The 20,519-nt window shown below is 45.5% G+C and overlaps 1 protein-coding gene across 4 annotated transcripts in view; it reads left to right on the forward strand.

Moving 5' to 3' along the window:
* The window catches only part of MACROD2 (mono-ADP ribosylhydrolase 2), a 1,869,528-nt gene that overhangs the window by 194,152 nt on the left and 1,654,857 nt on the right, over window positions 1-20,519 (forward strand). The window lies entirely within an intron of this gene.

Genomic DNA, 20,519 nt, shown 5'->3' on the forward strand with positions numbered 1-20,519 from the left:
CTACATTGTTGTACTCATGCTGGTTTTTCCTAAGTCAATGCATACATTTGGTTGTAGAGCACATGCCTTACTGGCTGTGGTTCCTTGATGTAGCTTTCATTTTTAAGGTGAAAGTGGTTTTCGTTTTTTCATTCGGGTTTCTTGGTCATAGCAAATGTTGGTCTTTTTCTTTGGTAGTCACCTCGATGGGTCTTTGTTTCAAATTACTGCTGGAGGTCATGCTATGCCAGACAAAGCATTGCCGAGATAAACAATGTGTGTGTCATGTTAATGAAAATATAGACTTATACATAGCCAAGTAGAAGGATAAAGGGTGCAAGGTGTGTGTGTACCATCAGGGAAGAACTTGGACGCTATCACTGTAAAGAAAAGAGAATTCTTGTCCTCAAAAGTTCAAAAGTTGAAATTAAAGAACTCAATGGGCTGTGTATAGAGTTAATAATCTCAAGGACTGTGATGTGACATCATCAAGCGAAGGGTAACATTTTGAGGTTAATGTGTACAACTTTGTTTGCATTTGAAATGTATCCAACGCAAATTCTTCAGTTTGGAAGAAATTGAACATTTAAGACATTACTGGTCTTTTGGAATGTGCCCATAAAGGTTGTTCAGATGGATAGGACAAATGCATTAGTTCACCATACCAAGACAGCCCGAGTCAATTAAATGTAGCTTTTTCAGCCGTTCAAGTTTCAGTAACGTGTGACTTGTGGATTGGATCGTGTACATGATGTTCTAATAGAAAATCTGGAGGACTAAACAGTTGCAATTAAAATAAAATGTCACTTTGTGTAAGTGTGAGCTACAGACTACACATGTTATTAATTGTGTTAAAGGATTCTTTGTTTGCGACTGAAGGATTGATTTTGTTTTAAATGGCCAGATTTCTTCTCCACAAAAGTTAATTTTGCAACTCTACTAAGCATTTATGGTGATATTGTGGCTCTGAGCCTAAAATAACATTAAATGACCATTGTTTATTTCATTTCGAATTTTATGAAATGAGACTTGCTGTTGCACCGCTTTTGTTGTTCGTCTGTGAGCTAAATGCATACCGGTCTTGTTTATTAATAGTCAATTCCATAAAATTATGCATAAGGACAATGTAGTACACAACCGGTAGCTGCAAGTTTGCTTCCTAGCACTGAAGCTTGCCTTCTCCTAGTGCACTGTAAGACCACTGCGGTTCCCTGCATCGGCCCACACTTTTTCACTGAAAATTAATCTCTTACTTTTGTTAATTGATTTAACCATGTTGTAATATATTGATTAACTTAAGAATTCAAGCAATAACTGGGTCTCTCTGAGGTACAATACTCAATTTGGGAACTGAATGTTGGTGCACTATTCTTCGTGCTCTTAAAGGTAACGATACATTACATTGTTCTTTTTTATTTTAAACATTAAGTAGAAATACCTCAATACGCTTTGTTTTTAAGCATAATCGCCACCCGTCTAAAAATGATGACCAATCAGTTGCAAGTCATTCTCCAAAGCTCCAAAGTGTGCAACATGTGATGCTCTTCTCACTGCTTTTATTGTCTCCAAATGTTCATTGGGAAGTTTTTTTTTTGTAACCTGCAGTAATTTCTTGAATGGTATACTTTTTTACAAAATGTATTTGCTAAATGTGCTCATCTGTTTAGTAAATGGGTATGTGAAGAGTCATTGAAGGGTAAGTGCCAGTTTAAAGAACTATAATGTGGGCCTCTGTACAAGCCTCATATTTTAATGGTACCTTTCATTAAAATTGCATTACAATTCTGGTATACCTATACTTTGTGCACGAGGAGAACCGCTTTTCATGCAGCCTGTGTCACATGAATATTTTGTTACTGGCTTTTGTATGGTGCACTGTTTTGGGAAGGATGCAATATCGATGTATGAAATGTTTCGATCTAGTATCTTCTGGCGGATGTGTGTTGAAAGCCGACTACAAGCATTTACCTATGTTTGAGGGGTGTGAGAGGTTCTTGCATAGAGAGTCTTTTGAGGAACCGAATACATTCTAAAACACAGCTCCAATTGAAAGGCCGGAGTTTAGATATCATACAAAACGAGTAAATAAAATGAAAGGCATGAGTACAAATCACACAAATACTTTGACAATTGGGGGGTGGGTATTTGGGTATGAGCGGCTGTTAGTATTTGCATTGAGGATACTCCAAATCACCCTTTTTAGGTCTCGGTTAGACAGCGCATCCGCTGTCTTGAAGAGGCATGGTGTGTTTAATTTGTATCTGGCCCCTATGTATTGAGCACCTTTTTAAAAAAAATGTAAGCCATACTGCTATTTGCATTAAAACTGATTGCTTCAAGCAGCTGTTCTGTCTTTCACGAATGCGCAGCCCTGGGGATAGCGCATTGATTGTAATATGGTGCACTGTCCCTGTGTGAGCCCGTCAAACCTGTTTAAAGGTGTGCCGTGTCACAATCGGGGACACAGTGTGGCCCTTACATAATAGGGGCCTCAGGCCCCTCTTATGTGTAATCACACACTATTCCTGGCATAGCTGCCAAGGTTTCAGAATGCTATGTGTGACACTGTCATAATTTTAGACCAATTATGAGTGACATTACGAGGACTATGAGTGACACTTTATTGCGAGCAAAATCAAGCAATGAAGACAAGGAAAACATTTAAATATCAGAAATTACCCCGATTTGAACAATGAGAAACTCTAAGATCATCTTAAAACTTATGTAAAACACCAGAAATGTAAGGACACTAAACAGACACAGACGGTGTGACTACAGTTTTCAGTATCAGAGGGCAGGCAGGCACAGCAGCTGTTAATAAGATGATATCATTGATCTGCTCATTCATGACCTGTGCTAGCCTAAAAAAGAGAAATTAATAGCATAGCAAGTGCAACTAGGTTGGTTATACAATCACTCAGTCTTAGGCATTATTGGTTGCTAGTCCAATAAGATCAAAAAGAATGCGGGGAAGAGTCAGCGCAAAACCTGGTGGTGTTTTGCTCTTAACATGCGATCGTGCAAATAAATGAATAAATACAAATGCACTATCACAAAGGTGTAAAGTGAAGTCCTAAAAAAAGTTATACATTATACTGGTTTTGGACATATTCAAAGAAAGAATGTTTAGATGTATGACACGTTGTGCTCACCTAAGTACTGATCCCTTTCAAAAGAGAAAACAATTTTTGGGGGGAAAATAAAGATTTGTTTAAGATCGGTTATGTAAATCTGTCAGTGTAAAAGGATTAGCTGCTACTTTCATTATTTTAACAATATATAGATGCAGAATATATTGCAAGCAAGGCTTGTGGATGGTGAAAGTGTAATTGTGCTTGTGTGTTGAAGAACTTCATTCCAGTGTTGCCAGGGGAAAGCTAAAATTTCGGGGGCGGGCACAGGCTGAGGCAGGAAAAACACCTGTGTTGCAGGGCAAACTGAATAAAAACAATTAACAAATCATTCTGCCTCAGCCAGCCTGCGCCGACTCCTGTCACAGAGCTAGGCGGGCCGGCTCTGCTTAAGTGAGGCAGGCGTTCGGGTCAGAACTGCAAGAAAGTAAGAGTTCAGAGCGGAGGCGAGGGCAAGGACTGCCAGGAGAGGCCGAAACTCAGGCCTTCGCATATTATAGACAGCGAGTGCAACCAGGGATGACTTAGTTGCGAGACGGAGAGAAGCACTAGAAAGAAGGCTCTGCACGAGTTAAGGCGTAAGTCGGCATTTCTGTGTTATTATATTAACACATACACACATAGGCACTTACTTGGGCTGAGGCCGCAGATTACTACATTCCCTGCTTCTTCTCTGGAGCTGCAGGATTGCGTGAGGTCACATCCGGATTTATGGGCAGGCCCGCCCCAAAAGTGTGGGCTGGAAGACAGCCTGACGCACGGCGTAGCGGGCGGCCCGGGAATTAATGAATAAATGCAGCCAGGCTGGCAGGCGGCTGAGGCCGCTAATGTAACATTGTAGCCTACCGCGCGGCGCACGCACTCTGTGACTCAATCAGCCAGAGCTGAGGAGCACAATATTTTAACCATCTATGAACCACACTGCCAGAGGTGGTGGCGGCAATCTCGAGCAGCAGAGCTGGCGCGCTTATTTTAATTGGCATTAACAATGCGTGACAAAGCATTTCAGTGCGGTGTTGCGGAACACCACACTGAAATGCGTGGGTGTCACACGTGTTGCGTGATACTTGGCAGGACTGTCCTGGCTCTGCTGTTCCCGCCCTCAGTTAGATGTGCCTTGCGCAGACAGGTATAGTGTACCGTTTTCTGCACACAATATGCTGTTACCAGTGCAGGAGCAAATACACTGCTTAGGTTTGTTTTGCAAATGAAAGGTCCCTTTAATTCGTTTCCTGTATGGTGCTTTTGTAAAGCGTTAATCTGAACGCTGTGGGTCTGAGTGTTATTTGCACTGTGATATTTTACACTAAGTGTGTTTATGTGGGCTGGCTCTTGACCGTTTTCTCTGACGATCTTTCGTATTTGCGCAAGTATATTTTTACTGGATATAGAATAGCGTAAGAATAGGCGATTTCTGACCGACGCCCTCTGAATGCTTCGGTTTGTTTGTCACCTGCAAACTGAAATGGAAATCTCTTGGTGTTTTGTAGCCGGTGATAAAGATTCAGGTGTATTTAACTTGCTTTTCGAAAATCACAGTGGAAAAAGCTAGCACCGCTTTCATGCCTTCATCAGTGGTTAACGGTTCCATTTCACTTTCAAGCTTTTTTCTGCTTTCAGAAGCAGCGTTTTAGTGGGGCATTTTATTTTCTGCAACATTAATATGTCTACATTAATAGAAAGTACAGTAAAATAGCATAAAATCGAGAAAATGCAAAGAGGTTTGGAATGATGGATTGTGCTGGCGTCCGTAGTACTCTGAAATTCATGTGTGTGTTGCATTATTTTTGGACTATCAAAGTATGTGTGCAAATATATAATGTTCTGGCATATAAGAAATTACATTGTAAAGTACTACAGTCTTTTTATTTTTAAATTTACTGAAGTGTGGTTACGAGAAGTGGAAATGTGCTCTAAACCTATGTGGTGACAGCAAAATGTGCTTTTTAAATACAATTCAGTGATGTAAGGAGTGTTGTAAAAGACACAGAAATGATGGACGTAATGCAGAATAAATCCCCAGTCAAGAGCTCTGAGTTAAATCCATTGTTCTTTTGCTCACCGGGTCACCCCAGTTTAGACCCAGCCACAGTCAAATCAGTCTTGACCCTGCTCCTGATGGAAACAGTCCAGCCCAAACTGCCAGGTCAGGTCCTCCCTGGACCAGAAACAAGCATCCTGGGGCCGTATTCGGGGCATCACCCCTCATCAGCCAGGCTGGTCTATACTGGAATGGCATGGTGTGCAAATAATACAATGGATTTAGGACCAGATCTCTGTACTGGGGGTGAATGTTTCACATTGTTTAGCTTTATGTCCAACGCTTGTTCGTTTTGTATTTGTCGCCCCAAGTGGGAAGGGTATGCCCCGGTTACTTACCGGTAATCTTCATTACTCCGAGTCCATGTCTTCCTCGCCACAGTATTATACATATGAGCCTCCGGCTCCACACAGAACTCCAAGTAAATAAAAAGAGCAGCGCTCTAGTCTCCCCTCCCTCCTCCAATAGGGCCCCAGAGGCTTCATCCAATCCTATAAAAGGATACATACCCACCAGCCCAGCCTGAAAAACCAAGCCGCAGACATGAAGCCACCACCAGGGCCGGGAGGGAAGGGAAACTATACTGTGGCGAGGAAGACATGGACTCGGAGTAATGAAGATTACCGGTAAGTAACCGGGGCATTACCTCCTCGTCCTGTCTTCCTCGCCACAGTATTATACATATGAGCCGATACCAAAGCAATCAGCTTCATGTAAGGAAAACAGACCACACCATCAGTGCAGCGAAAACATATTTTAATATACAGAGGCATAACAACCCAAAAAATGGACAACCTCTTAAGGCACCCCAGCAGTCAAAACAGAGGAGGCAAACGAAACAGAACCCCCACCCCCAATCTGGAGGCGGTAATGGGACATAAAGGTATGCGGAGAGGACCACGTAGCAGCCCTACAAACATCCTCCATAGACACCCCTTTGAAAGAAGCCCAGGAAACAGCCACCGACCTGGTGGAACGACCCTGAACAGGAAGGGATGGAACCTCAGATACCGAAGCATAAGCCAAGAGAATGGCTTCCTTGATCCACCGACTGATCGTGGACAGGGAGGGCTTCATACCCTGACGCGACAAACCATAATTCACAAACAAGCAGTCAACCTTACAGAAGGGAGAAGTGCGAGAAATGTAAATCAGCAAGGCACGCCTAACATCTAAGAGGTGCAAAAGCGACTCCTCAGCCGAGGAGGGATCAGGACACAAAACCGGAAGAACCACCTCGGCAGACCGGTGAAAAAAAGAATCCACTTTAGGAACAAAAGTGGGATGAGGGCGCAAGACCACCCGGTCCGCCAAAACCAACAAAAACGGGGCAGAACGAAGGAAAGCACCCAACTCCCCCATACGCCTGGCAGAGGCAATCGCCACCAGAAACACCACCTTGAGAGTCAAAAACTTCAGGTCCACAGACTCCAAAGGCTCGAAAGGAGCCAACTGCAAGGAACGCAAAACCAAAGGAAGGTCCCAAGGAGGAGGACACATGATAGGACGTGGCCGCTGGAAAGAAAGAGACTTAAAAAGCCGGGCAACCAACGGAGAAATGGAAACCAAAGGCAGTACATGAAATGCCCGAATGGCGGCCCACTGAGCCCGAAGGGTCGAAATGGCCAATCCCAACACAAACCCATCGTTCAGAAAGTCCAGAATGCGAGCCGGATCCAAAGCATCCAACGTCAGCCCACGATCAACACACCAAGAAGCAAAATGATCCCAATGCTTGGCGTAAGACTTAAGCGTAGAAGGCCTCCGGGACTGTTGAATGACACCAGCCACAGCCACCGAACAACCTTCACGCATCAGAGACTCCCTCTCAAGAGCCAGGCCCGCAGACCCAGGGAACGGAACACAGGCAGAGGAAGAAGAGGACCCATCAGAGGATACGGCACGAACGGCAAGGGCCAACCTGGAGACACAGCCAAGTCCCTCAGAAGGGGAAACCAAGGGCGACGCTTCCAACAAGGCGCAATCAGAAGCACCAGCGACCCCTCCCTCCTGATCTTCTGTAACACCGCTGGAAGCAGGGGAACAGGGGGAAATGCATACAGCAGACCCACCGGCCAAGGGAACGAAAGGGCGTCCACCCTCCAGGCGTCCCGGCAAGGCATAATCGTGCAAAAACAACGGGTCTGGGCATTGTCCCGGGACGCAAACAGGTCCACAATCGGACAACCAAACATCATCTGCAACCTCCTGAACACCCACTTCGTGAGAGACAAGGAACCCATGGAAGGAAACACCCGGCTCAGACAATCCGCCACAGTGTTCTCCGCACCCGGCAGGTAGATGGCAGACAGGGACTCCAGATGCACCTCCGCCCAAGAACCAATCCGACGAGCCAGGCAACTGAGGGAGCGCACCTTGCACCCCCCTTGATGGTTCACATAAGACATCACAACCTGATTGTCCGTCCGGATCTGCACGTGGTGACCCCGAACAAGATCCGAGAATTCCAACAGACCCAGAAGGACGGCCTTCAGTTCCTTGTAGTTGGAGGAACATGACAAAACCGACTGAGGCCAAATCCCTTGAGTCGTCGAAACCCCCAGAGTAGCACCCCATCCCAGCAGGCTGGCATCGGTAGTGACCACGCGGGTGGGCACAATCAGAAAAGGGCGGCCCTTGGACAGATGACCCTCGTCCAACCACCAACCCAGGACCACCCGAACCTCCTCCGACATAGGAACCAGAACATCCATATCGAGGGAACAGGGGTCCCAATGCGATAAAATGTGGGACACCACCGGGTACATATGGAGGCGAGCCCACGGCACCGTCAACAACGAAGCCGACATCAGACCCTGAACTCGCAACCACAGGCTCACAGGATGAGAAACCCCCACCAACAGGGAACGAACAGCAGACATCAGGGACAAAACACGGGGAGGGGGCAGGAACACCATCCCCAACAGAGTCTTGAACAGAGCCCCAATGAAAGTCAACTCTTGTGCAGGAACCAGGGAGGACTTCGGCACATTCACGAGGAACCCATGATGCGTCAGGACATGGCACACCTTCTGGACATGCAACTCCGCCTTAGGAAGAGAAGAAGCAGAAATTAGAATGTCGTCCAGATAAGGAAAAACACTAACCCCCTCTCCATGCAAATGTCCAACAAGAGGAGCCAGAATCTTAGTAAAGATCCGGGGAGCAGAGCAGAGCCCAAAAGGCAATACCTGGAATTGGTAATGACGACCCTGCACACAAAACCGGAAAAACTTCTGAAAGTCCGGATGAAGAGGAACATGCAGGTAAGCATCCTTCAGGTCTAACGATGCAAGGAAATCCCCCTGAGATATCAGAGGAAGGATCAAAGGAAGGGAAACCATCTTGAACCCTTGGTGAGGGATGAAAGTATTCACCCACTTCAGGTCCATCACCGGTCGAAGATCCCCTGTGCGCTTGGACACCAGGAAAAGAATTGAGTACACCCCTCTTCCCAATTGGTCGCTGGGCACAGGAACGATCGCCCTCTTGACCACCAGGGAAGCAATGCCGTCCAAAAGCGCCAATCGTTTCACAGGATCCCTGGGACAAGGAGTGGCCCTGAAACAGTCTGGGGGCGTCCGGGCAAATCCAATGCGCAAACCCTCCGAGATCACCTGAAGCACCCATTTGTCCGACACAGACTCGCGCCAAGAGTCCAGGAAGCAAGTGAGTCGACCCCCAACCGGACCTACACCAGGAGCGATCCAGTCACGATTTGGAAGCAGGAGCGGAGGAGGCAGAAGCGCCGGAGAACCGGGACTTATCAAAGGAGGGAGCACCCCGGCCACGCCCCCGTCCACGAAAGGGCTGACCAGCCCGACCCCTCTTCGAGGAACCAAAAGACCGCTGGGAACCAAAGGCACGGAATCTGCCAGGACGGTCAGGAGCAAGCAGTTTACGGTCCTCCGCCGTCTTCTTCACCATGTCGTCAAGAGATGAACCAAAAAGTTTAACCCCAGAAAAAGGGATTTTCATGAGCAAGTTCTTCTGTGCAGCATCAGCCTTCCAGGAACGGAGCCACAACTGACGCCTCGCAGCCACAGAGGATCCGGCCGCAGAAGCAGCAGCCCCCAGAGAATCAAAGGAGACATCAGACAGCAGACGAACCTGCTGCTCCATCATCGCCAGGGTAGAAGAAACATCCTCCCCCTGGTCTAACAACTCCGACAGAGACTGAAAATCCTTGAGCAAGGACTGGATAGTGTAAGATGAATAGGCCGCAGCTCTGATAGAAAAATTGGCAGCCGCAAAAGTGCGTTTCACAGCACCATCCACCTTACGGTCAACCGGGTCAGCAGGAGAAGAGTCCTCCGAGACAACGGACCCATGCGAAGACATGCTCGCCAACAAGGAGTCAACCTTCACGGAGGCAGGGTATTTCACCGCAAAATCCTGAAGAGGGTACCTCTTACTCAAGAAACGAGGAAAGGAACCTTTGTCTACATCCTTCCATTCATTCTCCAGGACCTGCAATACAGAGGAATGGAGAGGCAAAGAATCAGGCTCGGGACGACGATATTGCGAGAACAGATCGTCTTCCAGAGGCACCACAGAAGCAGGGAACACCAAGTTTTCGCGAATGTGACCCAGCACCTCCTTCAGGTCGGCACCTTGCACAAAGCGACCCCTGACATCAACCGCCTCCTCATTCTCAGAATCAGCATCAGCAGCAGCGCCATCAACCCTCGCCTTCTTAGGAGGAGGGTCAGGAACATGACCATGCAAAGCAGCAGAAACAGCAGTATTTATCATCTGCTGCAAAAGCGCCATAGAGGGAACATGCACCCCCGAACTGGAAGCCACGTCCAAAGGTTCAGGATCACCCAGGCCAGACGAAAGATCCATGACAGCCAGCCACGTGTAAGAAAAAACAAACACAGGCAAAACGAAGAACAGGCCTGGTAAAGTAGGACCCCAGGTTGCCAAGCAACCCAACAAACTCCACCCGGACTGAAGCCGAAGGCCACAAAAGCAGCCGGAAGAGCCGCGCGCCGCAGTAGAAAGAGGCACAGACTGCAGCGCGCCGAGCCCAACGAACCCCTGAATGCGCCTCCCGCTCCGCAGGAAACACGAAGAGGCAAGAAACACGCCGGCGCGGAGACCGGCACCAGGTAAGCCCGCAGACCGGTAAAATTCAACTGAAGCACCCGGCTCCCAGAGAACACGCACCCGGCCGTGCAACGTCCGCTCAGCAGGACGCGCGGCCGGGAACAAAAAAACGGCACACAGGACACAAGGCGTCCCGCCCAAATAAAACCAAAACCAGCCGCAGACAGAGAAGCCACGCCAGTCCGCTGAAGCAGGACGCGAGGCATCCAGGCAGAAGAAGGGGGAAACAAGACAAACAGCAAAACGAAGCCCAATGAAATGACAAACGAAAGCATGCAAACACCAACAAACTTCCCCCAACTAGATACCACAGGGCAAGGGGAACCGCTAAAGCAGGAACCCCGACCCACTCACCTGACCAGCAGGGAAATCACAGCACTCGGAGAAGTGCAGAAAAAAAGAACAGGCTGGGCTGGTGGGTATGTATCCTTTTATAGGATTGGATGAAGCCTCTGGGGCCCTATTGGAGGAGGGAGGGGAGACTAGAGCGCTGCTCTTTTTATTTACTTGGAGTTCTGTGTGGAGCCGGAGGCTCATATGTATAATACTGTGGCGAGGAAGACAGGACGAGGAGGTAATGCCCAGATGTGGGTCCCGTGCTCACAAGGATTTTCGTTTCAGGTCCAGGGAGGACCTGGTATGTTCGTTCAGGCTGGACTGTTCCCACGAGGAGCAGGGTCGAGGCTGATTTGCGTATGGCTTGGTCCAAACTGGAATGACATGGTGTGTAAAAAAAGTGTGGATGTAGTCCCAGATCTCTATACTGGGGGAATGTTTGACATGTTCTTTTTGCGTATGTAATGTCCTGCAACCTTTCCTCCAAACGCCCTAATATCATTCAGTATCAGTTACAGTGCTTTCGTTTCCCACTTGATGACCGAGATTAACTCTGAGCTTTGTTAAATATCTGTTTTACGAAGCACCACGTATCTCAGTCTTGCTTAAAATTTAATTTCCTGGCACCCGCGTTTTTTTTAACATACTGGAAATGTGAATGGAACACCTCGACAGTGTGTCGTGCCAAAGTGACTATTTAAGGATGATGCAGCCGACGGGCTGGCTGCACCCCAGAGGTAAACAGCTTGTCAAAGTGCAATCAGTCGCTGAAGCTCCCATCAACTTGGCGCCTAATGAACAGGTGGCGAGAGGATGAATTCTGATCGAAAGGGGATCGGACAGCCTGTGGGGTAATTTCGCTGCTCGCTAATCCATTTCATTTGGCAACTTAATTTATCACACACTTCGAATTTTCATCTTGTAGCGTCCAGGTTCCAAAAATGGGTTCTAAAGCGTGACCAGTAATACCATGTTTAAGACATTTGTAAGTCCTCTCGGTATGGTTAGAAAACAAATGGTATTACATCTTTGGGATGGTCGGCGCCTGAAAGGAGGCATGCTATTGGTCCCCCATTTAGCCTTTGCAATAAACTTGTGCATTTGATGTAGGGTTAAACATGCACAACTGATTTTTTTCAGCAGCCCAGAACAATTATTGAATACATTTGTTATCACACTCCGGTTAGGTACTTTGTATTGATGACCCCCTATGATAATATGTTAAAAATAATCGCAGTTTATTCTTGTGAAGGCTCGTACATGAAATTATGGACAGTTTCTTGGTAAAAGTATTCCCTTCGTGGTATGACTTTTCAGCCTAATTTAAATCTTTAGGCAACTTGTTTCATGAAGGTCTATTTCTGCCAAGATCTGCCTCAGTCTGTTGAGCACAGTGATATATTCCACGAGTGACTTATAGCCAAGGCCTCTGGATTTATGCAATTCTGCGGCTGTGTCTTTTTCTGCATGATTATGGATTTGCCGCATTTGTCACACAATCCATCATCTGTTGCATAATTTGCAGTTTTTAACAAAAAAAAATGCTTCAAGTTCACATGGATCAAAAGTTACAACAAAATGCTGTCACAGTTGATGCTGGAAGGTGGCAGGCAGGGTCGGACTGGCCGAGGCGGCCATTGGGTGTTTCCCCAGGAGGATGAAAAGGGTGGGGCCGGTTTTGCAGCGGTGCTGCAGTATCGCCCCCAGTAACAAAAAGCATCAGTGCTTCACACTTGCACCTTCCCCTCTGGGGCAGGGCTGCTTTGGTTTTCCAGTCCCACCCTGGTGGCAGACGCTGTACTGCACAGTGATGGGTCACATTTCTTGTGCTGATTGTTACATTTAGATGTAAAACTAGTATATTTAAGGTGCAACCTCTGCGCACACGGTGCTAATATTGTAAACAAGCCAAGATACTGAAGCAATACTGCCACAAAATGCGTCGTATTCTGTTGCATAATTTCTTTTCCTGCTGCATAGTGTCATTAACTCTGCTGCGTAATTTCAGTTCCCCTTCTTAGATGGGTGTCTCCAGCAATAATGTGACACTCCAAACTCACATCCTTTAGATTGAAAGTAGTTTTGATTTTATGAATATCAGTTGGTACAGCTTCACTCTGTTCCTCTAGTTAATACTCTTCCTAGCTAGACTGACGAAATTGTCTTAGCAAAGAATGTCGATTTTTACCCGGACCCTGTGCAGAGATCCCAAGGTAGCCCAGGTGGCCTACATACCATATATGGTTTGTTTAGTAGGCTACTTCATGCCCAGTTCTGGTCATTCCATAGAGCTTTTTTCCAGAAGGTAGCCATGCTCACTTACAAAGTAAGGCAACTTCAGATTTTTGGAGACTCATACCCATTGAGATGCAAGAAGGAAGGGGGTCACTAGTGCTTCGTCTAAGAGTTGTGTATTCGAGGCAAGTTTAAAGGAAGTTCTCAGAATCTCCTGCATGGAATCTATGCTGGCTATCACGGTTACCATGCAACTTTTCTCATGCATGAAAATCCTGTGTCTCGCTGGACCGGGTGGGGGAGGAATTGGAATAGGAATAGTTAATCACGTTTGCACATGGACAAACATGAGAGCAAAGCATGAGTCTGGACTTCTCGGTCATGTGTCCTCATTTTAGTTGGACTTGTGTGAGGTATGTATTGTGTGGACACACTTGTTAAATCTTCCCAAAAAACTGAATTAAAATTCTTATCTTGGGGATGAGTGGTGATGATGCTGTTGATCATTTGGATTTATAAACTGTTAATAATTTAATTCAAATACAATTTGTTTTATTTACATGCCGCCCCAAGAGAAGTTTTGTTTCTGTTACTTATTAATTTGACTAAAGAAGCTGTAAATTGCGATCTTTAGATTGGCCACTCAAGTGAGTTACGAAAATAGGCTATTGTAAATTTGAAGCGCATTCACCCCAGATTAATGGTTATTGTTGGACTTGGCCCTTTCTGCAGTGTCATCCTGTATTTTTTGTCATAATTCTGAAATGTCACTTTTAGAAAGTTGGCATTTTCTTGTTCCAACCATTTGGTCAGCCTGTTCCTTGGTCACATGATTAGGTGTAGATGGCAGTTGTACTTTGTGTATTGCTCCCAGACAGTGGACAAAGGGAAACTAGGTGTTGACAGGATAGGTTACTCTGTGTTGATGAGGGGGGAAGCTGTCACCTGCCACACTTAAACATCACAGAGGCTCCCTCTGCTCACTCTTATAGAAGTTTTGACACTGGTCTTTTGTGACTCCAGACTAGCTGGGTCCAGGGCAGGGAGGAAGGGGATGCCAGACACCTCAGAGGTGGGAAGGGGGTGCAAAACCCTCTAGAGGTTTCCTCCTACTTCAAAGTGGGCACCATATAGAAATATTGGACCTTTAGACACAACTCTGCAGTACCCTTTTGAACCTGTGAAAAACTCTTGCTGAAAAGACTCCCACTCTGCTGGACTACTTCCACAAAGAGCTGCTGTCCTGCTTTGCTGTCCTACTGCCCTCTTGCTTGGGTAAGAAGGAATGCATCTCTAAACCCAGGACCCCAGGGTGACTCCCAGGTCTAGTTGTCTGGTCTCCGGATCTGAAGCCTCAGGGATACAAAAGGCTTCCAACATGGACACTGCCATCTGTGAGTCCAGTCCTGCCCTCCTGAGTGGTACCACCCCAGTGATGGATCCTTGGAAGTGGGCCTGAAGGTGCTCTGCTAGCCCATATGTGGTTTCAGGAGAACTGATGCATTCCCCTCAGAACCAACACATCGCCTCTGCTGCGCGGCCTTCCTCAACGCAAGGATTCCGCATTGACTACATAAGCCTATTGGAACTGCTGCTGAGCGACGCATCTCCATTCAAGGCCATCACCTCTCCCAACGCAGCCCATTGCAACTGTCACTGCGCGACGCAACTCCATGTAAGGACATCGCACTGCACTTCGGAGTTCCCCGGAACCACTTCTGCGTGACACATCTCATTGTGTGGACCTCATCGTTTTTGCTGCGTGAAGCACCCTCAACACGGGACCCCACATCTCTTCATAACCAGGATTAAAGTACTGTGTTCAGCAGACATAAGGGGTGGGGGGTCCCTGTAGCCCGCCCGCCCTCCATCATGGTCAGTTTGAGTTTGTAACCTTGTCCTGGTCTTGCGAGATCCGATACCCAAAGTTGGCGCTTTGAGCTGTTTGGCACTATTTTCACAGAAATCTTTAAAATTGCATATCTCCGATTCTACTTGGTGGATTTATGTCATTTCGGTTTGCATTTATTTATTAAAACATACTCTATTTTTTCTAAATTGGTGATGGATTTTTCTTCTGTTGTATTTTCACTTTATTGCTGTCCGATGTGCTGCATAACTACTATATGTATTTCCTATAAATTAAACCTGACTGTTCTGTGTCAATCTAGCTGATGGGTGAGCATAGGGTAATTTGGGGTTAGCTTGTGACTTTACCCTGACCAGGATTGTGGTTGCTACTCGTGTAGGGTTTAACCCACCTCAACCAGTAACCCAATTTCTCACAGATATCCACATTGGAAATGTTCTTCCTTCTGTTTCAACTGTGACTTTTCCCACTTTCAAAACTGGTCCATGTCTGTTCCACAAAGGAATAGTTGGTGTTCCTGACATGCATGGTATTTCTCTGTTTTTAAGATATGTGGCCACTCCATAGGTGTTAATTCACTGTCTTTCATAAAAAAAATACTTTCTTGCGACTGATCCAGAGCAGACCTTCTGATTCCTCTTTGCCCATAATCGTATTGTTTCCTCTGCTGTGACCACCTCTGGTCTGTTTACGCTTGATAAATTATTTTGTGTATGTTGGGAATGTGTAACAAGCTGGCTACTGGAGGACCGAAAAGACATTCACTTAAAGTAGATCTGTAAAAGTTTCTACTTTATTACAAAACAATATTGCAGATGGTAGAACTAATAGAATAAATAATAGATCTAGTGGGTAATTAACATAGTGTTACCCATGAGAAGTTACATGTCTATTTGGAGAATTTACCAACTTACCCAGAGTGCTTAAACTGGTGTATAAAAGAAATGCTAAGGGCTCTGGAACACATTTAGAGATGTTATAAAGGCAACTAAGTGGGTAGCCTCGCGCAATTGGTGCAGATAAACAAATCCTCGTTCGTCTTTTCGAGCCTGGGATGCGTACATTTTAGAAATGTAAAATGTTTTCCCGGCAACTGTAAGTCGAAAGAGGGAGATTTGGAACCCAATTTTAAACAAATGTGTGGCTCTGTTACTAATGAACCAACACAGCGGAGGAAGCCTTTCGGATTCCAATGAAAACGCGTGAGCCTGAGAGGGAGACGTAAATGAGCATGAACAATTTCCCCCCAAAGCTTAACTTTTAACAATTGTCGGCCGTGGAACAGGGGGCTTAGATAAGGGGCTTGACTGTGAAGAATGGGGCCGGGTCGGAGAGCGCCAGGGGGGCTGGGGGTCCTGCAGGGTCTTCAGAGGCCCTCAGAGGCCCTGCTACCGATGTGGTAATCCCCGGCTCGCCTCACCGCGCCGCGCGGCCTGCAGAGGAAACGCTGCCTGCGGACTTTGTGCAGCAAGAGTGCCTTCCAATTATGTGTATAGGAACGGGGGGAGGCCCTATGGAAATGGGCATTCTGCGGATATTGATAGTGCGGTGTTCGGGAAGGCACGTATGACGTGAGGCAAAACTTGCGATGCCATGCGCGGTAGGATGAGCGTGACGATGACACCCTTGGTGTTCATATGTACTGATTGTTTATGTTAAAAGGAGGGATGGAATGGAGTAAATGTGTTTATCCGTCAATGTTGTAAGTTGAAGCAGTTGTAAGTTGGCCTAAAAAGCATAGTTCGTGTTATTGCGCGCACTGACGAAGCATGGGCTGCAGGACTGTCGTTAAAGTCGGTGTTCCATTGATGTATAAGATCCTCCTTGTCACGCTGTGACTTTATGCAGATTTATATCGAGGAAGGATTTCTGAGACTACTTGGTAGGCGTCTTGTGAAAATGATTAGCGGCCATTATGCAATGGTTCGCCGGGCCCAACCAGCCCTATAGCTCAGAAGGATGGCACTAACTATTGCTTTCTTGCGTTCAGTGAACATAGAAAGTCGGAAATAGGGACACGAAACCGACAGGAACAGTTGACTTTCTCTGCTGTAGGTGGTGAGATTGGGGGACAGGTGACAGTAACATTGCCCACATGCTGTTGGGCACTAAATCAGTTAGTGGCCCTTTCTCACATTATGCACCCGTTCCCCCTGTCCCATATTTAAGTAATAGTGCAATTAACAATGGTTAACTGAACCAGCCGAGAACAATGACGCTTAATTATTTTGTTTTGTTTTTGCAGACCTTCATTCAATCATGTAGAAGCCCAGTTGTCCTCGACGATTCATTATTTTGCATCAAAACTGAATGCAACGTTCACAGGAAAAAACAATTGTGTATAAATGTAATGGGCTCTCAGAACCTAGGCTTCTAGGCTTATAGCTTGGTCTATTCTACCTCAGAGAAACATAAAGATGTAAGTCATGTCCACCGAAGGCAGCGCATGTCATTTGTTTGGACGTCTCTTAATCTTCATTTTGATAGACTGAAAGTAGAAAAACACATTTGCTTAGGTGGGTATAGACCATTGGTGGTGGTGAACGCCTACGTATGCTGTTGGGTCCTCCTACTTCCAGACTACTAACCATTTGTCTTGTCTAGAACATCTAATATCACAGTCTGCATCTCTTCTCAGTAGGTCCCATGTAAACATGCCAAGCATTGTGGTTCTTTTCTACCATAAGGTCATAACAGCATTATCCAAGGAATGTACGTCTCTCTAACATCGGTGAGGACCTTTCTTTTAATACCTGTGCAGCCCGTATCCCAGTAATGCTAATTTCATTAAAAGTGGACAGAAAGATCGTCAGTGGGGTTCATCTCTGAATAACCAAGTCTGATCAGAGTGTTCTATTCATATTACACATTTTGTGATAATCTCGCCCAAGACTGGTATTTAAGCCATGAAGAACCTGGAGGAACTTGAAAGAACGTCAAACCCCAATTGGACCCATCGCCATTCAGGCCAATTTTATGAGGAAGGGGCACCTTGTTAAAATAAATAGGCAGCCCAGAAACCTTCAACCTACTCTTTCAGCTCACGTTTATTTTGCTAATAGCTAAAACATGGTAGATTAGATGTTATTTTTTGGTAGTAACTTTTAGAAAGTGCAGCGATTACCCAAGGGTGTCCAGGCGCTATATTATTTATCCTGAAGGCAATGAGCAAGAAAGAAAAAATGTATTCAGTAAAAAGCCAGGTCTTTAGACCCTTCCTGAAGTCTAAAAGATCTGTGGCATTTCTTAAGTGAAACGGAATGTCATTCCAGGCTTTCGCCGCACAGACCGCAAAGCTTCTGCCCCCCCCACAAAGCTTTTCTCGTATGCGGGTGGACACCAACTTGGCCCCCAGCAAGCAAAGTGTTCTTTTCGGAATGTACCACGGGAACAGCCGATTTTGGAAGTCTGGTCCTGTGCCATGAAGATCTTTGAAAACCATACACAGTGATTTGAAACACACTCAACTCCTTTATGGGAGCCAATGTAGTTTCTTTATTTCTTTAGAGATGGGGGAGAATTTAGATTAGAAGTACCCGTCAGGAGTCTGCATTTGGCAGCAGCTGGAATTTGTTCATACTTTTTTGTTGAATGTTGAGATACAGGCTGTTACAGTAGTCCAGCGTCGACAATATCAAGGCTGTGACCACTGTTTGACGGCTTCCACGGGGTAGGAATGGCAGTACTTTCCTGACCGTTCTTAGCACTTAGGCAGTTGTTGAAGTTACTACATTAACCTGATCCCCAAAGGTGAGTCTCTCATCCACCACTACACCTAAATTCTTTACCTTTTTTGTAGGCAGTGGGAGAGAGGCCGTTGAGTCGGGCCACCAATTCTTCTCTGAAATGTTCTGAAGATGTTAAGATTACTTGTGATTGAGCTGAAATAGAGATGTACGAGCAGTCATATTACCTTTTATTGTTTGTGGTGTAGAGGTTTCACTCCCACAAGTAAACAAACCCAGCTTCTATTTCACTCCTAATCGGGGGTCCTTTAAAAAGGGTGACCCTCCGAGGATCAAAGAAGCTGTGAGGGGTTGTAACGATGAAACATTTCTTTAGTGTGTCACACATAGTCTTATAAAGAAGTATTCTTTCATAGGCAGCCAGTGCATGGTACAAAAGGTTGCGGTAGCTGAAGAGCACCAATGTTAATTCATTTTTTATATCTCTATGGCAGATTGAGCTATTTCCAGGCTCAATGTCCATTTTGTGTGGTCAGCAAGAATGTCATTGACCTAATCGATCCAATATCATTCTGTGTCTAATGTGACTGTCACCAGCGGTGCAAAATCCAGGAATTTGAAGATTAGCCTCCATAATCCCAGGTACAGCCAGCAGTTCTGGAATACTAATGTTGTGTGTATTAAAATGAAGGTCGAGAATAAGCATCCTATGCAAATTTTATACCATGTCAAGAGATTTATGATAGCCCTTGAGTCTGAGGTCTCAATTTGTCAAACAACTACTTTGTTCTTAATTTGTTTGACTGATTTAAATGAAAGTGCATAATTTTCACCTGTGTTTTGTGAACATAAATTCACAAAAGAAATCTCAGGGACCAATCCCTGAGTCAGAGGCTTTGACTGGGAAGAAAGGTGGAATAGAAGCTGCTTGCTAGCCTTTGGGAGCCAACCTCTGCCACTTGACTCAGAAGAATCAGAAGGATGAAATATCTGAATCTGTTGAAGATCTCTGAAAAGTTTGATAGGGCAAACATACCTTGAGGAGTACTGCTGTACCGGTCCTGAAGCCTGTCTGAAGCGGATCCTAACCAATACTTATCTCTTAGTATGTAGTTTTGCAGCGAAGCCTAAAGGTAATATCTTGTGTCAAGATAAGTTTTCGTTTTGGGGTGGGATCATCTCTGCATGCTTAAATAAATCTGGCCAAGTTCCCTGTACTAAAGAAATTGTTAGAAACTGAAAATGTGTATGTTGCTGCAGGATCTTTAAACAAATGCTGCAAGAACGCGTAGAATCAAGGGACAGCTTAAGCATTTTCTCAGTTATCATTTTAAAAACTACTGTAGCATGAAGAACAGATGATCTTTGCCAAACCAATATGCCATTGCGGCATCACCACAACTGCCTTCTCTATCCATTTATATGTAGCACATCGTCAGTACCTTTACTATAAATTCTCTGTGGTCTGCTTTAAAGGATGGGGTTTGAATGCACATCAGATATATACACTTTGAGATGTTAAGTTGCACCTCTTAGCTTTCAAACTTGGAAAAGGAACTCAAAAGAAGTTGTAAACATAGTAGTTTGGATAATATATATTTTAAATTGGTAGAGGCTCGAAATTGGGAACTCCCCCCACTCATGGTGGTGCAAAACCTTAAATTCTCCAGACACATGCTACCCTAGTACATATTCATAATGCAGAAAAGCACATTTTGACTCCATACTAGAGTTCCTAAAAGCAGCATCACATGGTGATGACCTCAGTCCATCTATTATTAAAATCCCTGTCTCCAGAGGCCCTCTTTCACTTGTTTTGGACATCATCAAAGCATCTCTCCTCACATGTATACATCACTCATTTAGAAGGGTCAGTGAACCCGCTCCTTCTCAAAATACCCAACTTTGACTCAGGTCAGCTTTGCAATTACGTTTCCATCACACACTTTAACTTCCCACTGAACATTCTCTGAAGGGCAGTAGCTAACCATTTTTATGAGCACCTTGAATCTTCACAACCTTTTCCATCCCTACCATTCCGGGGGCTTGCCTCTGCTGAAGTACAGAGAATCCCACCACCCAGTTAGTAAATTATATTTTATCAATCACAGATGATGGTCATCAATGTT

Source organism: Lissotriton helveticus, chromosome 6 (genome assembly GCF_964261635.1).
Source record: "Lissotriton helveticus chromosome 6, aLisHel1.1, whole genome shotgun sequence".
NCBI lineage: Eukaryota > Metazoa > Chordata > Amphibia > Caudata > Salamandridae > Lissotriton > Lissotriton helveticus.